Raw genomic sequence first — 21,004 nt, 5'->3', positions numbered from 1 at the left:
GAAATATCTAGGTTTAAATCCTCTGATACACATTAGCTCTGTGACCTTAGTTAAGTCATTTAAAATGCCAACATTCCAAGTAACTCTCTGAGACCATGAAGTTATAGAAAGTTACTGAGCTGCATCACCTAGAGTTCCCAACACTAATGAAATTATACATATGAACTTAAAAAAAAGAATGAAACCTAGCCAACTTAATGTAATTGACACTATCTCTCCACATTGTGGCAGAAGCACACATAGATCAAAGATTCATTTGGCCGTAGTGCACTTCTGTATTGCTGTGAGTGGCCAGGAGAGGCAGGGGGGGGGGTGCGTTGTGAGGTATGGAAAACAGGCTGGAGTTAAAGAGGCTTGACCAAATCTTTGGGTCATATATAATATTGTAAATTTAATTTCTGGCTTTCCAAGCAAACGTCTTTAAAGGGGAGACAATTTTGAGACCACTGTCCTGAGAAATTCCCTAGCTATGTTAGGGAAAGTGTCCTTTCTTGTGAAAACCTCCAAGTAATCCCTAGAAGGCTTGTGTGGTAATTTTCTATGGGCAGGTCTGATTCTACAATATCCATAGAGATAAATTCTGCATGTGAGTGTCTGTGTGTGTGAAAAGTCTAAGAAGGTTGAGACATATAACCATGATAATTTCTACACAGGAATAAAGTGGACTCATGTAGAAGAGTGAGGGAAAAGAGATGGATGACTTGAATGTCAGGCAGATATTCTAATATTCCAATGGATCCATGATCTCATCAATATGGATATGCCCACCATGGATGCTGATGGTAACTCATTCATAGCTGTCCATTTTGTGCAATTCTTGTCCACGACCTTCCATAAATTCAGTGGATTGCAGGTCTAATCAACATGGTCTATTCTTTAAGAGAGCCATGACTTTGTCCATCTGGACATTCTCTTCAAGAGATTGGAACCTATGCATGCCACCTAACCTTAGTGCAATGCTCCTTTATGTCTTTCCATAAATCCTCTATAAGATACATCTGATGCATTGGAGTATTTCCTCTCATTCATTTAATATTTTAGAGATGCCAATTCAAGATTCAAGTTTCCCATCTGCTATATACATATAGATGACCAAAATCACATTACTGATAGTATAAAGGTTAGAGCAACAGTACAAGGCAAAACACTGATTTTATTTTTTCTCCTTTTACCATAGTCTATCTCAACTGGCAAGGTCATTGCTTTGACTCACTCCTTGGTGAGGGCTTATAGTGGTAGACATAGGAATAATCATAGAATTAAAGTTGAGTGGGATTTCGCATATCGATTTTCCCCAAAACTCATCTTATAAATGAGAAAATTGAAGTTCTACAGAGAAGTAGAGTGACTTATCCAAGGCCACATAAAAGTAATGACTAGAAGTTCTGGGATTTGAATCCAACTGCCTTGACTTCAAGTTCAGTACTGGGTACAACTTGAATTTTCACTGGATTCTGTAATATCCTTCATGGATCAGTGAGAGGATAAAGGCTGAAAAGGAGTATTAAGATAATATCCTACTTTATTCAAACACAAATGGAATGAGGCATTACTAGGACATAGGTTCTGTTGAACAGAGAATGAATTTCTCCAATCCCTCATCCCCAATGATACATCAGCATCACTGAAATGGTCTTTCAAGTAGTCTAGAGAAACTACATCAACCTCTGCTATGGAAACCATTCTTTTGAGGAGAAGGGTAGGGTTGAGTATTTCCTTTCTTTGTATCCAGTATTACACATTACTTGACTTTCTAGGTCTGGTTCCCGCCTCACACAAATCAATGCTTTGTTTGTTTGTTTTTACTTTGTCTTATACAAGGTAAGTTTTAAAAAAAAAACTTTATGAAATTATACACACATAGCGAAGGAAGACTAGGGAATGAGGAAACTTATCATTATAGTGACAAGCTTTTCTATCCTGTCCAAGAACATGCATGGCATATATGTTATGGGTTGATAAGGATTCTGACATTGGGTCTCCCATAATTTATTGCTAGCGACACCCTTAGTCAGTCTCATGGAAACACTTCAGTACTACAGTACTTTGGCTGACATTCAACTGATGCTCTGACTCTAAAAAAGGCGCCTCCCTCTCAACCCCAAATCAAATGATATTGCATTTAGAACAATTATATAGCACTTGGTACTTTTTAAAAAGCACCTTTTTGTCCCAGGGACTGCAAAGGACTTGATAAACAAGCACAATTATTATCCCCATTTTGCACATGGGGAAACTGAGGCACAGAGAGGTTAAGTGATGGGCCAAGGGAGCCTGAGAAGGTGATTGAGCTGAGAAAAAAACCACAATAATAAACAAAAACTCCAGATTCTCAGGAATGAGCTCTTACTACTCACATAGCTATCTGTCCTTTCTTTCTTTTCTGCCTCTATACTGATCTGAATTAAAGCTGAGGAGCTAGACACTTGTCCCATGCAGCACTAGGAGAAAAGAGCATTTTGCAAGAGAATTCTGTAGAGATCTCAGCCCAAATATACACCATCTCTGTATGTGATGATTTTAACCCCTTAAATAAAAACTGGGTGATTTGAAAAGTTGAGGTTGTTTTGTTATATACAGTAAACAAACTATAAAATTAGCCTCTCAAAAGCATTCATGTGATTTTTAAAAAATACCAAAACCCAGAGCCCAGAACTATATGACCTGGAAGAACATCTTGATCATCTGTTTGTCTCTAGGATATTGAGCTACTTAAAATGTCTTTGAGAATGCATTTTTCCATACATTCTCCAAGATGGAGCCACCTGGAGATGGTGGCTTATCTAGGTGAAGTATCATCACTCCAAACAGCAAGGGAACAACATCTCATAGTTGAAGCAATGACGCTTTTAGAAGGGTATGAGTTACCTTTTCAAATACCTTGTTTCCTCTTTGTAGTAAATTCCACTGTGTGTAGAATCCCCTCATCCCAAAGGTTTTGTTTCTTTGCTTTTACTGAAATGATTGAAATTTCTTCTTAGCAAACTAGCTTAAACAAGTATCCTAACAGCCATCATTTGGGTTTCAGATACACTGAGATGATTTCTGACCTTGAAGCCCGTGCTTCCATGATCATATTAAATAGTTGTATTTCGATTATGAATTTTTTAAACCATGCTGGCGGAGTAAGGATTGGAGGAGTAAGAATTCAGGGTCTATCTTCTTTGATCTTTAAATCGGAGGTTCAGATGTTTAGTCTGTTCTTCCAGGAAGGGCAATGAGGCAAACATTATCAAGAATCCCCACACTGTAGCAAATGTCCCTCATTGGTGATGTTGGGGGTCTTTAGTTTGGTGGTGAGTTTGGCTGCCATTGCCTCAATTTGCTTTCCAGCTGTCTCCTACACAGAGTACAGGATCTGTCTCTTGATGTGGAAGGAAAAGAAAGATTGAGTTTTTCTTTATGTTCACATTGCAGCTGTCACTGTTCCTGAGTTTAAAATAAAAAAAAATGGTGGGGAGTGGGAAGGAAAGGAAAAAAGAAAAGAAAAGCAAATCCCTATAGTAAGAAACCAGACTTTTCAAATTTAATATTTTATTGTAAATAGCTCCTCATAGTTTGTAGGGTATTCGTCGTGCTTGTTACCTCCCCTCCACCCTCCCTCCCCTTTTTAAAATGGGTTTTTTTTTCTTAATTATTATAACTGGTTTTTCGTGGGGTATTGGTGTTACATTAAAACGACCTCCCTGCACAGCAGGGGAATGAATATTGTTCCATTGTAACTTTGGTTCCATGCCCAAGACACATCTTTGCTTGACCTGCTGAAAGTGGTTCCTTGATTTTGCTTTTTAAACAATATATGTTCATAGTTCTTTCCTTCTAGTTCGACATCTACAGTTGTCATTAAATGCAGCATATATTGTAGATTTTCGACAGGGTCATGTAGGAACTGTCAAGTAAGAAATCTTGAATAATGGCTTTAAAATACATGGGTGTAGTCTTGGCTACTGGGTAGTTCTTGTCTGATTTATTCCCCCATCGGTGTAAACAATTTTTTTTCATCTTCGCATGTTTGGAAGCATGTCTTGTCTAAGGTCTCAACCATGGTGTCTGTTACTCTGTAAAATAGAAAGAGGGAAAAATAACACTGAAAAATTATTTCAGCCAAAAGCTCCTCTAAGTGATTGATCTTTGTTCTTTATCCAAAGGGAAATTTTACCACTTTGATTTCCTTGAGGCATAATCTTTAATGCCCAGAGGAAGGGTTTTAATTTCCATACATAATAGGATTGTGGATCCAGAGCTAGAAGGGACCTCAAAGACAGAAATCCAGTTCAAGGATTCTTATCCTTTAGTCTATGAAATTGGTTTTTAAAAAATGTTTTGACAGATCCATTTCAATTTAGTTTGTTTCCTTTCTGATGCAAGGCATATTATTTCCTGCATTTAAAAATATTATTTTGAGAAGGGGTCCATGGGCTTCATCAGACTGCCCAAGAAATTGAAAAAAAAAAGTTTAAGAAGCTCTGCTCTTGTTGAAATGTCACTGGTATAAGTACTTCCTGCATTCATGCAGACTGTGACCCTCTACATGGTCTTCTAGCATGGTGGTAGAACAAAAAGTCATTAGGGTATAGTCAGCCTGATGATGAGCTTTTATAAATTAGGATTATTGATTTGGATCTGGAAGGGATCTTAGAGGTATCTAGGCCAACACTTGTTATATAGACGAGGAAACTAAGCTACAGAAAGGTTAGGGTCCCACAACTAGTAAGTGTCTGAGGCAACATTTGCATTCAGGTCTTCCTGACTCCAATACTAGAACTCTATGCACTTCACGACACAGATATAAGTCCAATAGAGGACCTGTCCTTGAAGCAGGCCTTTTTAGCTGGGCAAGAATTGCTAAAGCTTATACTGTACCATCTCATCAAGACCCCAGTGTCCTCTCCATACTATGAGGAGGCCTCAGAGTAGGTCTTTAAGTAAAGGTTCTCTCTCTCTCTCTCTCTCTCTCTCTCTCTCTCTCTCTCTCTCTCTCTCTCTCTGGCAATGAAGATTAAGTGACTTGCCCAGGGTCACACAGCTAGTAAATGTCAAGTATCTGAGGTTGAATTTGAACTCAGGTCCTCCTGAATTCAGGGCCGGTGCTTTATCCACTTCGCTACCTAGCTGCCCTGAAAGTTATCTCTTAAAGCAGCCACAGAGGGTGGCTAGGTGGTACAGTGGATAAAGCACCGGCCCTGGATTCAGGAGGACCTGAGTTCAAATTCGGCCTCAGACACTTGACACTTACTAGCTGTGTGACCCTGGGCAAGTCACTTAACCCCCATTGCCCCACCAAAAAAAAAAAAAGCGGCCACAAATGCTGTATTTTCAAGTATTCATTTGATAATCTTGCCTCTGTCTTTTCATGATCCTTTCCTTTTTCTCCCTCCCTTCAACCCAAACAATGGTCACCCTCCCCCACTGGACTGCTTCTATAAGGATGCTAGGTTACACAGTAGATAGAGCTCTGGGTCTGGTCAGGAAGAACTGAATTCAAATGTGAAATCAGTTATAATTAACTATCTTTGTGATCCTGGGCAAGTCACTTAACCTCTGTTTGTCTCATTTTCCTCAACTACAAAATGGACATAAGGTATTCTAGGTGGTGCTATGAATAGAGTACCCAGACCTAGAGTCAGGAAGACTCATCATCCTGAGTTCAAATGTAACCTCAGGTACTTGCAAGCTCTGTGACCCTGAGCAAGTCACTTAACACTTTTTGCCTCAGTTTCCTCATCTGCAAAATGAGCTGGAGAAGGAAATGGCAAACCACTCCAGTATCTTTGCCAAAAAACAAAAGGGGTCACAAAGAGTCTGATGTGACCGAAAACAATTAAAACAACAATAACAACAAAAAATATGGGTAGCAACAGCATCTACCTCTCAGGATTGTTGTGAGAGTCAAATGCGATAACATAAAGGCACTTAGCAAAGGGAATAGTACACAGCAGGCTCCCCCATCTCCCCTTCATTATACAAGCTTGTTGTTCAGGGTGATTCCTGCCCATGCATCCCTTTGGCCTTTACTCTCCAACTGGCTCTGCAGACATTCTTAGCTGCAAAGTAACAGCATGGAGAAGTTACAATGTGTCCTAGCTGGGAGCATTCTTGCCTCTCTGTCCTTCTTCAGGACTAGATCTGGGTTTGTGCTTTAGGCTCAGAAGGCTGAGAGAAATCCTTCCTTTCTGAGAAAGCCCAGAAAGCATGTTGAGGAGAGAACTGTTTCATGGGATTCTGAGAACCTGGTCTCCTCTCCTATGGAAGAATGGGCCTGAATATACAGCTTAAGAAAGATCTCTATGAAAAGATGATGTGCAAACATAAAACAAATAGTTTTCTTCCTCCTATAATTCTGTGAATTCCACTGATCCTTTTGGATAAATGAACTCACATTTTGATTGTATTTTAAGGCTTGAAACATGATCTTGCCACGAAAACCTTATGAGGTAGGCAGTATTAATATTATTATGCTCATTTTATAGATGAGGAAACTGAGGCTCAGAGAGATTCAGTGACTTTCCCAAGGTCACATCGATCATAAATGGCAGAGCCTGGGTTTGAAGTATGGTTGAATATGTCTAAGTTCAGAGTTTTCTCCATTGCACCATGCTCTTCAGAGAATGGAAAGGGCACTTGATGGCACCTTGAATGATATGACTTAAAAAGCTATTTCTCCCAATTGTTACATCTGTGACCTAGGGAAAGTTTGTCTCTCTGGGGCTCAGTTTCCCTATGGGTAAAATAAAGAGGTTGAACTAGATGACCTCTAAGATCCTCCTCAAGCTCTAGGTATGTGATCTTATGATTGAGAGTAAATGTACATTTTAGACATTTTATTGTCAATCTTCAAGTAATAACACATTACACTTCTACTACAATCTCTTTACACCTGTACATTACTTTATAGTGATATGGAGACTTGGCACAGTGGCAGTAATCCTACTTTTGATAATATTTGTTTGGACTTGCAAAGAATCACTTAATCTTTATGGGTCTAAGTTTCTTCATCTATAAAAAGAGGGGTTTGGACTACATAGTCTTTGAGGAAGCTAGGTGGCACCATAGATAGAATGCTGCACCCAGAGTCAGCAAGATCTGAATTCAAATTCAGCCTCAGACACTTACTAGCAGCATGACTCTGGCTGTCAGTTTCCTCGGTTGTAAAATAGTGTTAAGAATCGCCCCTGCCAGGGTTGTTATGAGATGATACTAAAGAGTTATTATGAATGTTAGCTATTTATTATCTACTTCATGGGAAATTCACCAATGTACTCCCTTAGGCAGTCCATTTTTTGGTTTTGGACAACTCTAATAATGAGTCAGAATTTGTTTTCCTACAATATTGTAGCTCTGTTCTCTGGAGCCAAACAGATTAAGTTTAATCCCTTTGAAAACCTTAGGGTACTATGTAAATATCATCATCATTAATTTGAAATCTCTTCCAGGTCCAGATCTGTGTTCTTATGGCCCGGAGTCCTCAAAGGCTTTTTCTGTGAAGTGCAAATTCTGGAAAATTCTGCCAAAATGGAAGAGGTTTAAGAGCAGACTCAGTCATGGGATGATTGTCTATCATCTAGAGATCAGGACTAATTTTGGAAATGCTCACTTCCAAAAGATTGGTGCCTACCTGATGGTGATTCTTGGTCATGGCACTCATGAAGGTTATCTACCAAGGTGTGGAGAGGTTGCCATTTATATCCATGGAAAAAGTAAGGACACTGATGAAATATGAACTACTTGATATATTGAAGAAAGGATTTAAATATTTCAGGGATTCATGATTGTATAGGTGTGGGTCTTCCCTATTACAGATTATAGAATTGATCATCTTATACCTTTCTGTGCACTCTGAAATGTTTGTTACAGAGGAAAACAAAAACAAAACCTCAACCTCCCCTAAATCTTGCTTTTTATCTTAGATCATTTCCTTTCCCACTCCTTCCATCTTTTGGTTCTCATTAAGACTTGACCCCAGGAGGGCAGCTAGATGGTGCACCAGCCCTGGATTCAGGAGTACCTGAGTTCAAATCCGGCCTCAGACACTTGACACTTACTAGCTGTGTGACCATGGGCAAGTCACTTAACCCCCATTGCCCCGCAAAAAAAAAAAAAAGACGACCCCAGTCACCTTTTTTTTTTTTTTTCACTACTGTCTTCATTTTCACTCATTTCACCCAATTCACCGGTCAAGGTTGGAGAATATTCTGTGCTCCCCATTGGTACTTCCTGGTTTTCTTCCTAAAACCATCACTCAATACTCTCTCCTTTGAGGTCCACAGAAGCTACATCTAGCCACTCAATCAAAGTCCTGATAGCTATTGTCTACAGACTTCTGGGAGACTCTCCTTCTCTCCTGAATTAGTTCAGTGCCTGGCTGACAATCTTTCTCTCCTCTCTAAATCCTGCCTTCTTATTAGGGGACTTCAAAACACATATTGATATTTCCTCAAACACTCTAACCTCTCAGTTCCTAAATTTACCCATTTCCCAATACATACTCTGCACCCCACTTTAGCTACACAGAAAGATAGTGATATCCTTGATCTTGCCATCACCCATAAAAGTACATCCTCCACAGTTATGAACTTTGAAATTCCATAATCTGATCTCAATCTATTGGATTTCCATCTCTCCCTCTGACTTCTAATACCAAACTCTATTATTTATCCATTCTGTTTGTTACCTTTAATCCCTTGACCCCTCAGTTCTCTCCTGGGCTATTCCCCTTACACTAGGCAAATTTCCCCCCTTTCCCCATTATGGTTCATTGGTGAGCCAGTTCAGCTCTATATGGTCCTTTCTTCCCTTGCCAATATCATAGCACCAATTGTGCCCCACAAAGCCTCAGCCTTGGATCACTCCCATAATCTGCTGCTTTTATTCCTATACTGTTACTGCTGAATGAAGGTGAAGAACATCATATAAAAACTGTCCTGAGTAGGTACACTTCCAATTTCTGTTACACAACCTCAATGGTGCCCTCATTGCTGTTAGATAATCCATCGATAAGTCCCTAATTAACTTACAATTCCATAGCAGCTCTTTCAAACTTTTTAACCCTCTTCAAACCTCCCATGGATCCCTTTTCCCCTATCATCTCATTGAAGAACACCATTTGCCAAGAGCTTCCTCTTTTCCTTTCCTCCTTATCTCACATCATCCAGATGTCTTCTCCCACTATATTTTCCTTCACCCATCTCACATGGTAAGGTGGCATTTCTCTTTGTCAAGGCCAATCTCTTTGCATGCACAAGTGATCCTCTTCCATCTGATCTCTTCCAGTAGATTGTCCTCGCTATTATCCCCATTTTCTTATTTATCTCCAACCTCTTCCCATGCACCAGCTGCTTCTCTTTGCCTACAAACATGTCCATGTCTCCCCCATCCTCCAAAAACCTTTACTTGATCCTATTATACCATATCTTTCATGCCTTTTGTACCTAAACTCCTTAAGAATGTCCTCTACAATAAGTACTTCCACTTCATCTCTCTCTCTCTCTCTCTCTCTCTCTCTCTCTCTCTCTCTCTCTCTCTCTCTCTCTCTCTCTCTCTCTCTCTCTCTCTTTTCCCCTCCCTCCCACCCCCGTCTCCATCTCTGTCTCTGTATGCCTCTCTCTAGTCCCAAAACCCCTCTGGAATTTGGGGGGGGGACTATCTCCAACAGGTTTCATATGTTCTAGAAGTGACCCCCCTCTTGTCTAGTACCCCCACCATGTCCCTTTTCTGGAACTCTCCGAATCCATAATCTCTCTGGTTGGAACTTCTATGCCCTCACCCTTATAGCCTTGTTGATTGGGATCTTCCTGGCTCTATCAGGCTGATAAACCAGTCTGATATACTCAAGGGAAACTACCCCTCTACTTATAAAACATTTGACCTTCTCTTGCATCAAAGAGAGTCACCCTGTTGTACAGGACAAACCAGATGATCAGCAATGAAGGACTAAGGGAGTCACCAAGAGCCTGGCATCTCCTGCATGCAAGAGCAGGAGGGTATTTCTTAGGAGTCTTCTTCTTCCTTCTGGTTCTAACTATCATCTCATCCAAGGCTCAGAGTTCCTGTTGATGCATACTACCTCATCCCAAGAATTGGTTATAGCCTTGCCTTTCTGCAGGAATGATGCTTGCTATATCCTTTGTCCCTTTTCCTTTTCCATTGCCATGTCTTCTACCCCTGATGAGGTTGGTGGATGGGGTAGAACAAAGCAGTAGAGTGGGGGGGGGGGATCCTAGGCTTGTTTTTGGAAAAGGCAAGTGAACAATTGTTCTCTGAATAAGACCATTGGCTGCCATATAAGATGGGGGGAAAGAGCCATTGTTAGTTAGCAAACAGTCTTGGCAACCACACTGAATTTTAGATCTATGAATAATTTTGATACCCCTGGTTGCTCCAGTTCTAAGACAGTCAGTTCTCAATTCAGAGACCAAGTACTTCAGAGTTCTGAAATGAGAATGACTGTCTAACCAAAGCAGAATTTTGCTCTGAGACTGACAGCATCTCAGAGTGAGAGAGGACCTCAGAGGGCATCTAGTCCAACCCACATTGGAACAAGTATAACAATATTAGCTAACATTTATATATTATATGCTTTATAATTATTATTTTATTTAATCCTCATGGAAACCCTGGGGGAAGGGGGGAGGGGGGCATTATTATTCCCATTTCACAGATGAAACTGAATTTAAGTGTTTTGCCCAGAATCACACAGCTAGTAAGTGTTTGAGGTCAGATTTAAGCTTAGGTCTTCCTGACCCCAGGCACAGCTCTCTGCCCTCTCTACTACCTCCCTGCCAAGAATCCCCTCTACAACATTCCCAATAAATAGGCACTCAGCCTGTGTGTGTGTGTGTGTGTGTGTGTGTGTGTGTGTGTGGCAATTGGGGTTAAGTGACTTGCCCAGGGTCACACAGCCAGTAACTATTAAGTGTCTGAGGCCAGATTTGAACTCAGGTACTCTTGACTCCGGGGCCGGTGCTCTATCCACTGTGCCAGCTAGGGGCCCCTCAGCCTTTTCTTTATGAATGACTTTGATAGATCATGGGGAAACCCTTTTAACTGAGACAATGGTTGAGTCCTAGCACTGAAGTCTGAAGATAATGATTTGGAGGGGAAAGAAACAATCAGAACCATTTACTTTACCTGGAAACATTTATTTAATGTTAAAGTTAAAAAAATAAACAACAACAACTCAATAAAAGTCAAAACCATAATTTCCGCTCCTCTGCCACTCCCCCCTCCTCCAATACTTTGAACATAGAATACTTAAAATGCTAACATTCATTTGGATGTGAAATTGAATATAGTCCCAGACTCTATGAGCACCACAGAGGACTACTTAGAGGCAGCGTGTGGTAGTAGATATACAGCTCTAGCCTCAGAATCAGGAAAACGTGGCTTCAAGTCCCAAACCTGGCACAAACTGGCCGTGTGACCCTAAATACATCACTCAGCCTCTCGGAGCTCTGGGCTAACTCTCTAAGAAATGATTTCAATCTGTATTGGCAGAGGGCATTTCCTCCCCCGCAGTTCTCTATACCAATGGAATCTTAGGCTCAGATTCCCACCCTCCCCCCAATTAAAACCACAGAGTCTTATACTTTGAGGGGCATTAGATGTTATCTTAATGTTTTAAGTTGTATTTCTTTCCCATCTGGGGTTTGATTTAAAATGACAGCTCAGGAAAAAAAAAATTAGGTTTAGCTGTTTTGGTAATAACCTAATTATGGTTGCTCAAGGCTTGGATCAACTGAATAGTTTTTTGCCACACATTTGGTATCAATTACTTGGTCTGATTTTCTGAACCTCAATTCAATTTGATATAACAAGCATTTCTTAAGCTCTTGGTATGTCCTAGGCTCTCTAGGGATATAAAAGCAAAAATTGACAATAATTCCTGACCTTAAGAAGCTTTCATTTCCTGTTTGGAAGGCACATCCTATTCAAGTCTTCCTTTGACAGCTCATTGGAGTGTGGAAGGAGTCTTGGGTACTCTAAAGCTATGTGAGCAAAGCCCTTGACAGGTCTCACCAAATTGTAAAGGCTTTGAGTTATTATTGAGTCATTTCAGTCATGTCCAACTCTTTGTGATCCCATCTGAGGTTATTTTTGGCAAAGATACTATAGTGGTTTGCCATTTCCTTCTCTGGATCATTTTTGTAGATGAGGAAACTGAGGCAAACAGGGTTAAGGGACTTGCTCAACGTCACACAGCTAGTAAGTGTCTGAGGCTGGATTTGAACCCATGTCTTCTTGACTCCAGACCCAGGTCTCTATCCACTGTGCCACTTAGCTGCCTAAAGTCTATAAGTACAAATGTATCTATGCTCTAGGCAATCTGTACTATCTATGGAAGTGCCTAGTAGCTAAGGGTACAGAAGATGATCAGCAAACACATTTTCTTTTTTTTTTCTTTCTTTTTTTTGCAGGGCAATGAGGGTTAAGTGACTTGCCCAGGGTCACACAGCTAGTAAGTGTCAAGTGTCTGAGGCCGGATTTGAACTCCGGTCCTCCTGAATCCAGAGCCAGTGCTTTATCCACTGTGCCACCTAGCTGCCCCAGTGAACACATTTTCTTCAGCAGCACTTGAAGACTGTTTACTAAGGTAGAGAGCAGTTCTTGACTTTGATCCCAAGAAGGAGTAATTACACTGATGCAATCACAGATGTTTGTTCTATTGGAATGAGGATGAATGCATAGGTGGAGGGAGGTAAAGTTATTTTAAACTACAGTAAGGGAGTTGCATGACTTTTGATTACCTTCCCTTCTGGCAGTATGTGGAACTCATAGGATCATAGATCTGGAGCTGTAAGAAACTCTAGATGCTCTCTTAGAGGACCTTAGAAAATGGAGGATTTTGATTGCAGTACAAATCCATCCCCTCATTTCAACATACTGGATACTAAATTCTGCTGTTATTATACACAGGCCACTTCTGTAGAGTGGAATAAAGTGGGTCTGAGAAGCACCACAGGTTAAAATCACCATGATGCCATTTTTCAGAGCCTATCTAGAACAATTATTATATAGGTATGGCAATGGGGTCAGCCACAAGTGATATCTTTAGTGACACCATAGGGGCCCTGGAGTCAGGAGGACCTGAGTTCAAATCTCACCTCAAACACTTACTAGCTGTGACCCTGGGCAAGTCACTTAACCCCAATTGCCTTAAGCATCAGGGGCCATCTCCAGTCATCTTGATAACATATATTGCCACTGGACCCAGATGGCTCTGGAGGAGAGAGTGAGGTTGCTGACCTTGCACAGCCCTGCCTCACTTAAATCTAATTCAGTGCAAGTCATGACATCACCCTGATGTCATGGTCCTCTTTGAGAACAACAAATAAACATAGTAACATCATCAAGTGAACAGTGTAATGATGGCCATAGCCTCCTGACATTGAGCAAGTCACTAAATCTTCTTGGGCTTCAGTTTTCTTATCTATAAAATGTGGTGACTAGCTGAGGTCCTTTCCAATTAGGGATTATAGGATCATGGATTAATAGCTGGAAGGGACCTTAAAGGCCATTAAATGCAACATCTCCATTTGTCAGATGAGAAAACTGAGACACAATGGGGGTATAGTGACTTGGCCAGGGTCACACAGCTAGAAAATGTCTGAGGCAGGATTTGAACCTAGGTGTTCCTGATTCCAAATCTAATGATCTATCAACACTACCATCTTGCCTCCTTCTACTTCTATGATCCTGTTTTGAGTGGCTAGTAAAACCACAAGAGAATATAGTGACATAAGAAGCCTTTGGGTGACTTACAGGTTGTTGAAAGTTCTCTCTTCTCACTCTATTTTGGAGTATCACCATCACACAGATATAAATATAGGAAGTCATAATACGAGAGAAAGGTGAAATGGAGAGCAATTCTCTTTGATGGTGCATTTCTGTTGCTGTTGTTCAATCAGGTGACCCTATTGGGGGTTTTCTTGGCAAAGATGCTGGAGTGGTTTGCCATTTCCTTCTCCAGCTCATTTTACAGATGAGGAAACTGAGGCAAACAGGGTGATTTGACTCATTCAGGGTCACACAACTAGTAAGCATCTGAGGCCAGGTTTGAACTCATTAAAAATGACTCTAGGCCCAGCGCTCTATCCACTGCACCATCTAGCTGCATTTATATGAACACAGAAAAGTCAAATGGCCACTTTAAGTCATTAGAACTTTGGAAGAAAATGCTCAACTTTGCTGGTGTAGAAATTCCATCACTGACTCTCCTTGTGACTAGGTTAGTGGGTACCTACTTCCCCAAGTATTAAATACTAACTTAAGTTAGTGTGGTAGACATTACTCAACTAAAACATAGTAGTTGAATAGTTTTGATAGTAGGGATGAAGGGTACCAGAGCCCAGATATTAAGGAACTATTATTATTTTTAGTAATAAAGAATTTGCTTCTTGATTTAGAGCTTGGGAGCTAGAGAACAAGCTATGTAAAGGGAAAAGTATGGGAATGGAAGGATCCTTGGCTTTGGGGTGTTAGTGAGAATTTAATAAAGTATGTTTAGAATTCTGAGCATTGTTTAATTCAAGCCAGTTTAGCAAACATTAACTAAAGCATCTTCTGGCTGGAAGACATTATTCTGAGTGCTGCTTGGCCCTGGGGATGCAAAGATGAGAAATTACACAGTCACTGTCCCCAAGTAGCTTATGATATAATGACCAGGGATGGGGAGGGAAGAGAGAGGAAGATAAGTAATTTCTGTTAATCAGCATGAGACAAGGTAGAAGGGATAGGGGCAATGTACTCTAAGAAAATTAGAAAAATCTAATTGATAGATTAGCATGTTGAAAACATGAACGTAAGGAGAAATAGAACTGGGAAGATAGGTTAGAATGAAATGATGTTTGTATTTTATAATTTTCCGCAATAAGAGGCCACCCAAGACTTTTGAGCCCAGGAGGTCATGAGCTAAGTGTAGAGAGCTCATGATCACAGGCCTGGAAATTGGATGATACGTTTTGTTTTTTTTTAAATTAAAAGCCATAGCAGCTCATGACCCTCTGCAAAGGCATGGGGGTAGGGTGCGATCTCACTGAATGAAGGGGAGGATGGAGTAAGTACCAACATTGTCATTTCTTATTCCAAGGCTTGTTCTTTTTATCCTTCAGAACTGAGCTGAACAGCAGAGCCTTTTACTATCAGATCATCCAAATAGAAGACTAAGGATTTTGACTGCAGGACAGGACAAGAAGCTACTGAAAGCTGGTCATCTAAGATTGGTTATCGATAATGAATAGGACAAGAGAATGTGGAAAAATATTCAAGATCATCTGGTCTTTGGTCCTTATTAACTTCAAGAAAAGCTTTTTCTTAAGTTGTCTCTTGCAAGACCTTATTTAGAAAAAGAGACACAAATGAGTCACTATCATTTAGCTGCAAATGGTAATATTTTGCTGCTGTTTTTGTTGTTGCTCAGTCATTTTTCAGTTATGTCAGACTCTCTATGACCCCATTTGGAGTTTTCTTGGCAGAGATGCTGGAGGGGTTTGCCATTTCCTTCTCCAGCTCATTTTACAGATGAGGAAACTGAGGCAAACAGGATTAAGGGACTTTCCTGGTGTCACACAGCTAGTAAGTATCTGAAGTCAGATTTGAACTGAGGTCTTCCTGATTCCAGGCTCAGTGCTCTAAACACTGCACTAAACTAAAAATGGTAATATGGTAAAAACTATTTGCTTATTTTCCCTACCCCCTCAATCCCAGCCATTGCTTTGTACATTCATCATTTGGCATGAAAGTGTTATTATAGTTGGGCTATTGATTTTGACCATTTGTTCTAAATTCCAATAGTCCTTTTGCATCTCTCATTGTACTTTTAAAAAAAAGTCTCATTGTACTTTCACATGACTTTCTTCCAGTGAAGTGGTAGTTTGATTGGCATGAAACTCCCTTCAATGATCCAGATAGCAACTCCTCCACAACACAGGATCATAGATCAAGAGTTGTCAGGGTCCTCAGAGGCCATCTAATTCAATTTACAGATAACAAAATAGAGGCCCAGAGAGTTTAAGTGACTTGCCCAAGGTTGTTCAGGTAGTAAACATCAGAGGTAGGATTTGAACATGGGTCCTCTGGTTCTAGAGCCAGTCCTTTTTCTAGTTCTGTACCACCTCATCCTTTGTCATCCTTTTTCATGTTTTTCCATGAGTTTTCTGTAGGGATCAATCCAATAGGGGAGGGGGTTCTTCAGGACCAATGAAAATGACACTTAAGCTTTACTATTTTTACCTTGTATGATAGATACCTGTTTTTGTCTTATAGCCCCCTCCGGACTATAAACTCTCTGAAGACGGCGATGATGACAATATGCATGTCTGCTACATTAAGTGTCTGCAGATGGGAGGTAATAGGTAGAAAGTTGGACATAGAGTCAGGAAGACATGAGTTCAGGCACCACCTCTGAACATGTACATGTATAATCCTAGACACATTCCTTAATGTAGTGCTCGCACATAACTGTAGGATTGTAAATCACAGAGCATGAGCCAACCTGCCTGACAGAGGGAGTTTCTTCATTGTTCCTTACACTAATGAAGCCACATGGGCTAATTTACATATATGCATGTGTATCATGCATAGACACATGTATTATGTATATACATAATGCTTAGGGAAATTATTCTTCCTGTTATATTAATAACTAATTATTAAATTAGGACTAAGGTTTTTTTTCTCTTTATTTCTTCATTCAGGGCCTAGCCCCTATAGTTGAGTCAGCCAGTCTCTCAAGGACGAGGCTGATAGATGAGATTGCGCAAATCCTCTGGGAACACAATCCTCAATGTTGGGTACCCAACTAGAAAACCTTAGTTCTGTTTAAAGTGTAAACAGAATCTCATTTAGGGAATTCAGCCCCAAAGCATTAAGCCCATGTCCTTGCACCCTTCCATTAGAGTTTAGGGTAACCCAACTCATGAAAGAAAAAAACAACCAAGTGGTCTGGGTAGAGATGTATTTCTTTGTCCAGATTTCTGGGGGTGACTTAGTCTCATGATCAGGTCACATTCTCAGCAGGAGGAGCTGAAGACTTTTAGCCCACCCCCTCATTAATTGTTCACCAATCAGGGTTAACTTCTCTTGCCGGGGCATTCCCTTTCTTTTTTTATTTTCTTTTTATTTTTTTGCGGGGCAATGAGGGTTAAGTGACTTGCCCAGGGTCACACAGCTAGTAAGTTTCAAGTGTCTGAGGCCAGATTTGAACTCAGGTACTCCTGAATCCAGGGCCAGTGCTTTATCCACTGTGCCACCTAGCCGCCCCCAAGGGGCATTCCTTTCAAAAAAATATTTAAGGCATTCAGTGTCTCCCTTAGGGGTCTTTGGATATCTAGAGAATCCACTGACCATTAGTTTATTGATTATCAGCTATTCTAATGAATAAATTGATTATTAATTATGCAGAAACTCTGTCTCTGGGGCTTTTCATTCATCTCAACACATACACATATGTGTATGTGTAGGCAACTCTAAAATTATAAGTTACCAAGCAGATACCAATTTGTATTGGTAGAGTTTCTTCATTGATAGTCCACTATGTTGATAAAATCACAATTTTTGTGTGTATATATGTATGTGTGTATGTATACACACATACATACAAACACATGAGTTTATACTTCAGTGCTTCAAAGGTTTGTGATTGGTACTACAGGGCCTTAGTCCAATGGTGCAGTTACTTATCCAATAGGTGACAAAATTTTCAGAAGCTACTCCAACATCACCACCACCCCCTCCCTCCCAATTCTAACTCTGCTTCCCACTCTGGTTAGAGAAGTTAGATTGTAAGCTCCTCGAGGGAAGGTATTGTTTTTTGCTCCTTTTTTATCCCTAGCATTTAGCACAACTCCTGACACTTTTTGTTGTTATTCAGTCATTCTGAGTTGTGTCTGACTCTTCATGACCCCATTTAGGGTTTTTTTGGCAAAGATACTGGAGCGGTTTGCTATTTCCTTCTCCAGTGAATTATACAGATGAAGAAATGGAGGCAAACAGGGTTAAGTGACTTTACCAGAATCATACTGCTAGCAACTGGCTAAGGCCAGATTTGAACTCAAGAAGATGAGTTTTCCTGACTCCACTCTATTCATACACCACCTAGCTTCCTCCCACCAGGCACTTAATACATGTTTATTGACTGAGTGATTGGTTAAGTGTCTAAAGGATATTCCTTTAATGGAAGCCTGGCAGTGAACCCATAATCCAAGCCAGAATGGCTTGGTGGGACCTACCACATCTTGGGCTTTTTAGGACTAGTATTTAGAAACCTGGGATTATCTCTATACCATAGTGAGACATCAGAGGAGGATTTCAGTGGAGGATCTGAATATACTATTTAAAATTTGGTAGACGAGCTAATTCACCAGGTTGACCATTTCTGTTCCATTTGCAGCAGGTAGAACAAATTCATTATCAGCAAGTAGTTAAGTGACAAGATTAATCAGCTTGCCCAAAGTCCCACAGGTAGTAAGTAGAATTTTCTTTCCTGAATTTCCTGTCTTGTCTTCATCTCTAAATGAACTTTATCACAATTGTTGGCAATATTTCTGATGGCTTTTCCTTTTTGTGTATGTCACTTTTACTTTAGACTCATCTATCAAGATGAACACCCTTGCCCCAGTTGCTATTTTGGAATTGTTGAGCAACTTCAAGGCTTAGGGTCCTTTCTTTTGTCTTTAGAGGATGTTAACAAACACTCTGAAAGGAGAATAGTAAATGTGGATAAGAACGTTCCTTAGAATGTATGAGTATAATCAGTTGACCACATGGGGAAATTATTTTCCCAGAATATTTCCAAGTTCTGCTCTGCATTTTTTTTCTGCATCTGGACTAAAAAACATCTCAGAATGCCCTCAGGACAGTTAATTCCATTTCCAGGCAGGAATGACATCATCCATGGGGTGGAGAGGGCATGGTTTTTCTCTTCCATTGTATAAGTCATAGACAAAGATATCAAACAGCATCCAACTCAGAAAAATCTCTGCCTAACATAATTTTGTAGAGCAGCCAAGATTGTTCCAGAATCATCATCTTAGAAGATGAGCCTTCAACCAGCTTGGCCTCCCTGCTTTATTCAATCTCGATTGCTCTATTGATGATGTCTCCACTAAAGTCCCTTTCTAGTGCCGCATTAAGTCATCAGTGGGACCCTGTATTCTCAAAATCAATCCCCCTGAAGCACAATATCTGGCAAGTCCTAACAAGTTATAACTACTTTCACTATTGGTCTCATGATTGGTTCCATGACTTTATTTTAGATATGTTTTATATTTGTTTTCCTGTTTACATGTTATTCTCCCCAGTAGAATGTAAGCTCCTTGACAGCAGGAACTTTTGTATTTGTCATTGTATCAGCTAAGTGATTAATAAAGGCTTTCTGAATAGAGTTACTAATCAAAAGAGTAACCCATCTAAGGGTGAGGAGGCTATTCACCAGTCTGGATGCTCATCAGAAGAGGAAATTTTTATAGCCATCAGTTCCTGAAATCATATACTTAGGTATAGAATAAATATGACTTGCATCAGTGGAAGGATATGTCCTAAGATAATTTCAGTATTGATTTTGTTACCATTATTTCCTTGACAGCAAGTCATGTGACTAGGTAGTGCTTGCAGAATTTAGCTGAGATCAAACTTTAGCTCTGGCAGTTTATTCATAAAAGAATTTCTGGCTCAGCTTTATTACCTCTATTCACTTAAGATAAGCAGGTCAAGTAATAATTAAGTATAGCTCCTTTGTTAATGGTGAGTCTGCAAAATAGAGTTTATCCCTTGTATTTACTGACTAGTTTATAATTGTACCTGAGTAGATTTTTCCCATTCTGCTATCAGTTCTTTCATGTATAAATCCTTACCTTCCCCTTCTGTCAGCTGTAAAATTCCATTGTATCCATCCTGACTATATAAAAGATATATAAAGATGCTACAGTGACTGCTTGGGGCTCACTGTGTATTTTTTTAATACCATGGGTCTTTTTTTTTTTAGTGAGGCAATTGGGGCTAAGTGACTTGCCCAGGGTCACACAGCTAGTAAGTGTTAAGTGTCTGAAGCCAGATTTGAACTCAGGTCCTCCTGACTCCAGGCCTGGTGCTCTATCCACTGTGCCACCTAGCTGCCCCCAATACCATGGGTCTTTGCTAAGTTAATAAATTGGTTATTAAAATGTCTCCACCTGATGATAAGTATTATTGACAGCAGTACCTATTAATGAATGTTTGCACAACTTTTATGTCAGTTTTATTAATGAAATCAGATTTTAAGAAAAAGGTCTTGAAAAAGTTATCAATAAATGTAGAATGTTAAACCCCTACTAAAATCACAATAACTATTATTTCCTCCATCCAGGTCAGTCAGTCAGATATAGGGGATGTCAATGTATCGCTATGACCAATTATTCTTAGAAGAGATATCAGCTTGAAATTTTGCCCCAGTTCTACTTCTTTATATTCCTAATCTGGAAAATAGCAGATAGGGAAGAAGAATAAGAAAATAGACATAAGATCTGTTCCCAGAATAGTGGAATTTGAAAGCTGGAAGGAAACAGAGATCATGTCAAACGATCTCATTTGAAAAAAGCAAAATCAGCTTGTTACTTATGGTGGGAGGCCTAGATGGGGAAACAGACTGGCAGAGATTAATTGTCTGAGGTTCACATTGGTCATGACTCCTTACTGTCAAGGAGCAGAGATACCTTTTGTCTATCTGACCTTCTTAAAAAGCTGTACTGTGTCATTTTACTTCCCAATAAAATGACTTGGTGTGGGTAGGAGCAGAAGAAAGAAGCACAACTAGGATACAACTCTTGGCTCCCATATCAATACTGTTTTCTATATACCACCCAATTACCTTGTTTTTTGGACATTACCTAATGGCTTTTCCTTCTGATTATAGGAAGTTCAATATACTAGGGCAGTGGTTCCCACCTTTTATTTTTCTGTGAAATTCTTTCAACAAAAACAACAAAACCTGTTATGAGCCTCCAGGGTAACCTAATATATTCTGCAATTATTT

At 40.0% G+C, this 21,004-nt stretch overlaps 1 protein-coding gene across 1 annotated transcript in view; it reads right to left on the bottom strand.

Annotated features, from left to right (window-relative positions):
- Nucleotides 1–316: 316 nt before the first annotated feature.
- The window catches only part of JAKMIP2 (janus kinase and microtubule interacting protein 2), a 240,955-nt gene continuing 220,267 nt past the window's right edge, over nucleotides 317–21,004 (bottom strand). Inside the window, 1 exon segment of the mRNA XM_043987296.1 lies at nucleotides 317–4,058. The gene's annotated coding sequence lies outside the window, so the exon portion shown is untranslated.

The sequence above is a fragment of the Dromiciops gliroides genome, chromosome 2 (genome assembly GCF_019393635.1).
Source record: "Dromiciops gliroides isolate mDroGli1 chromosome 2, mDroGli1.pri, whole genome shotgun sequence".
In the NCBI taxonomy this organism is placed as follows: Eukaryota; Metazoa; Chordata; class Mammalia; order Microbiotheria; family Microbiotheriidae; genus Dromiciops; species Dromiciops gliroides.
This window is presented reverse-complemented; position numbering and strand designations above follow the sequence as displayed.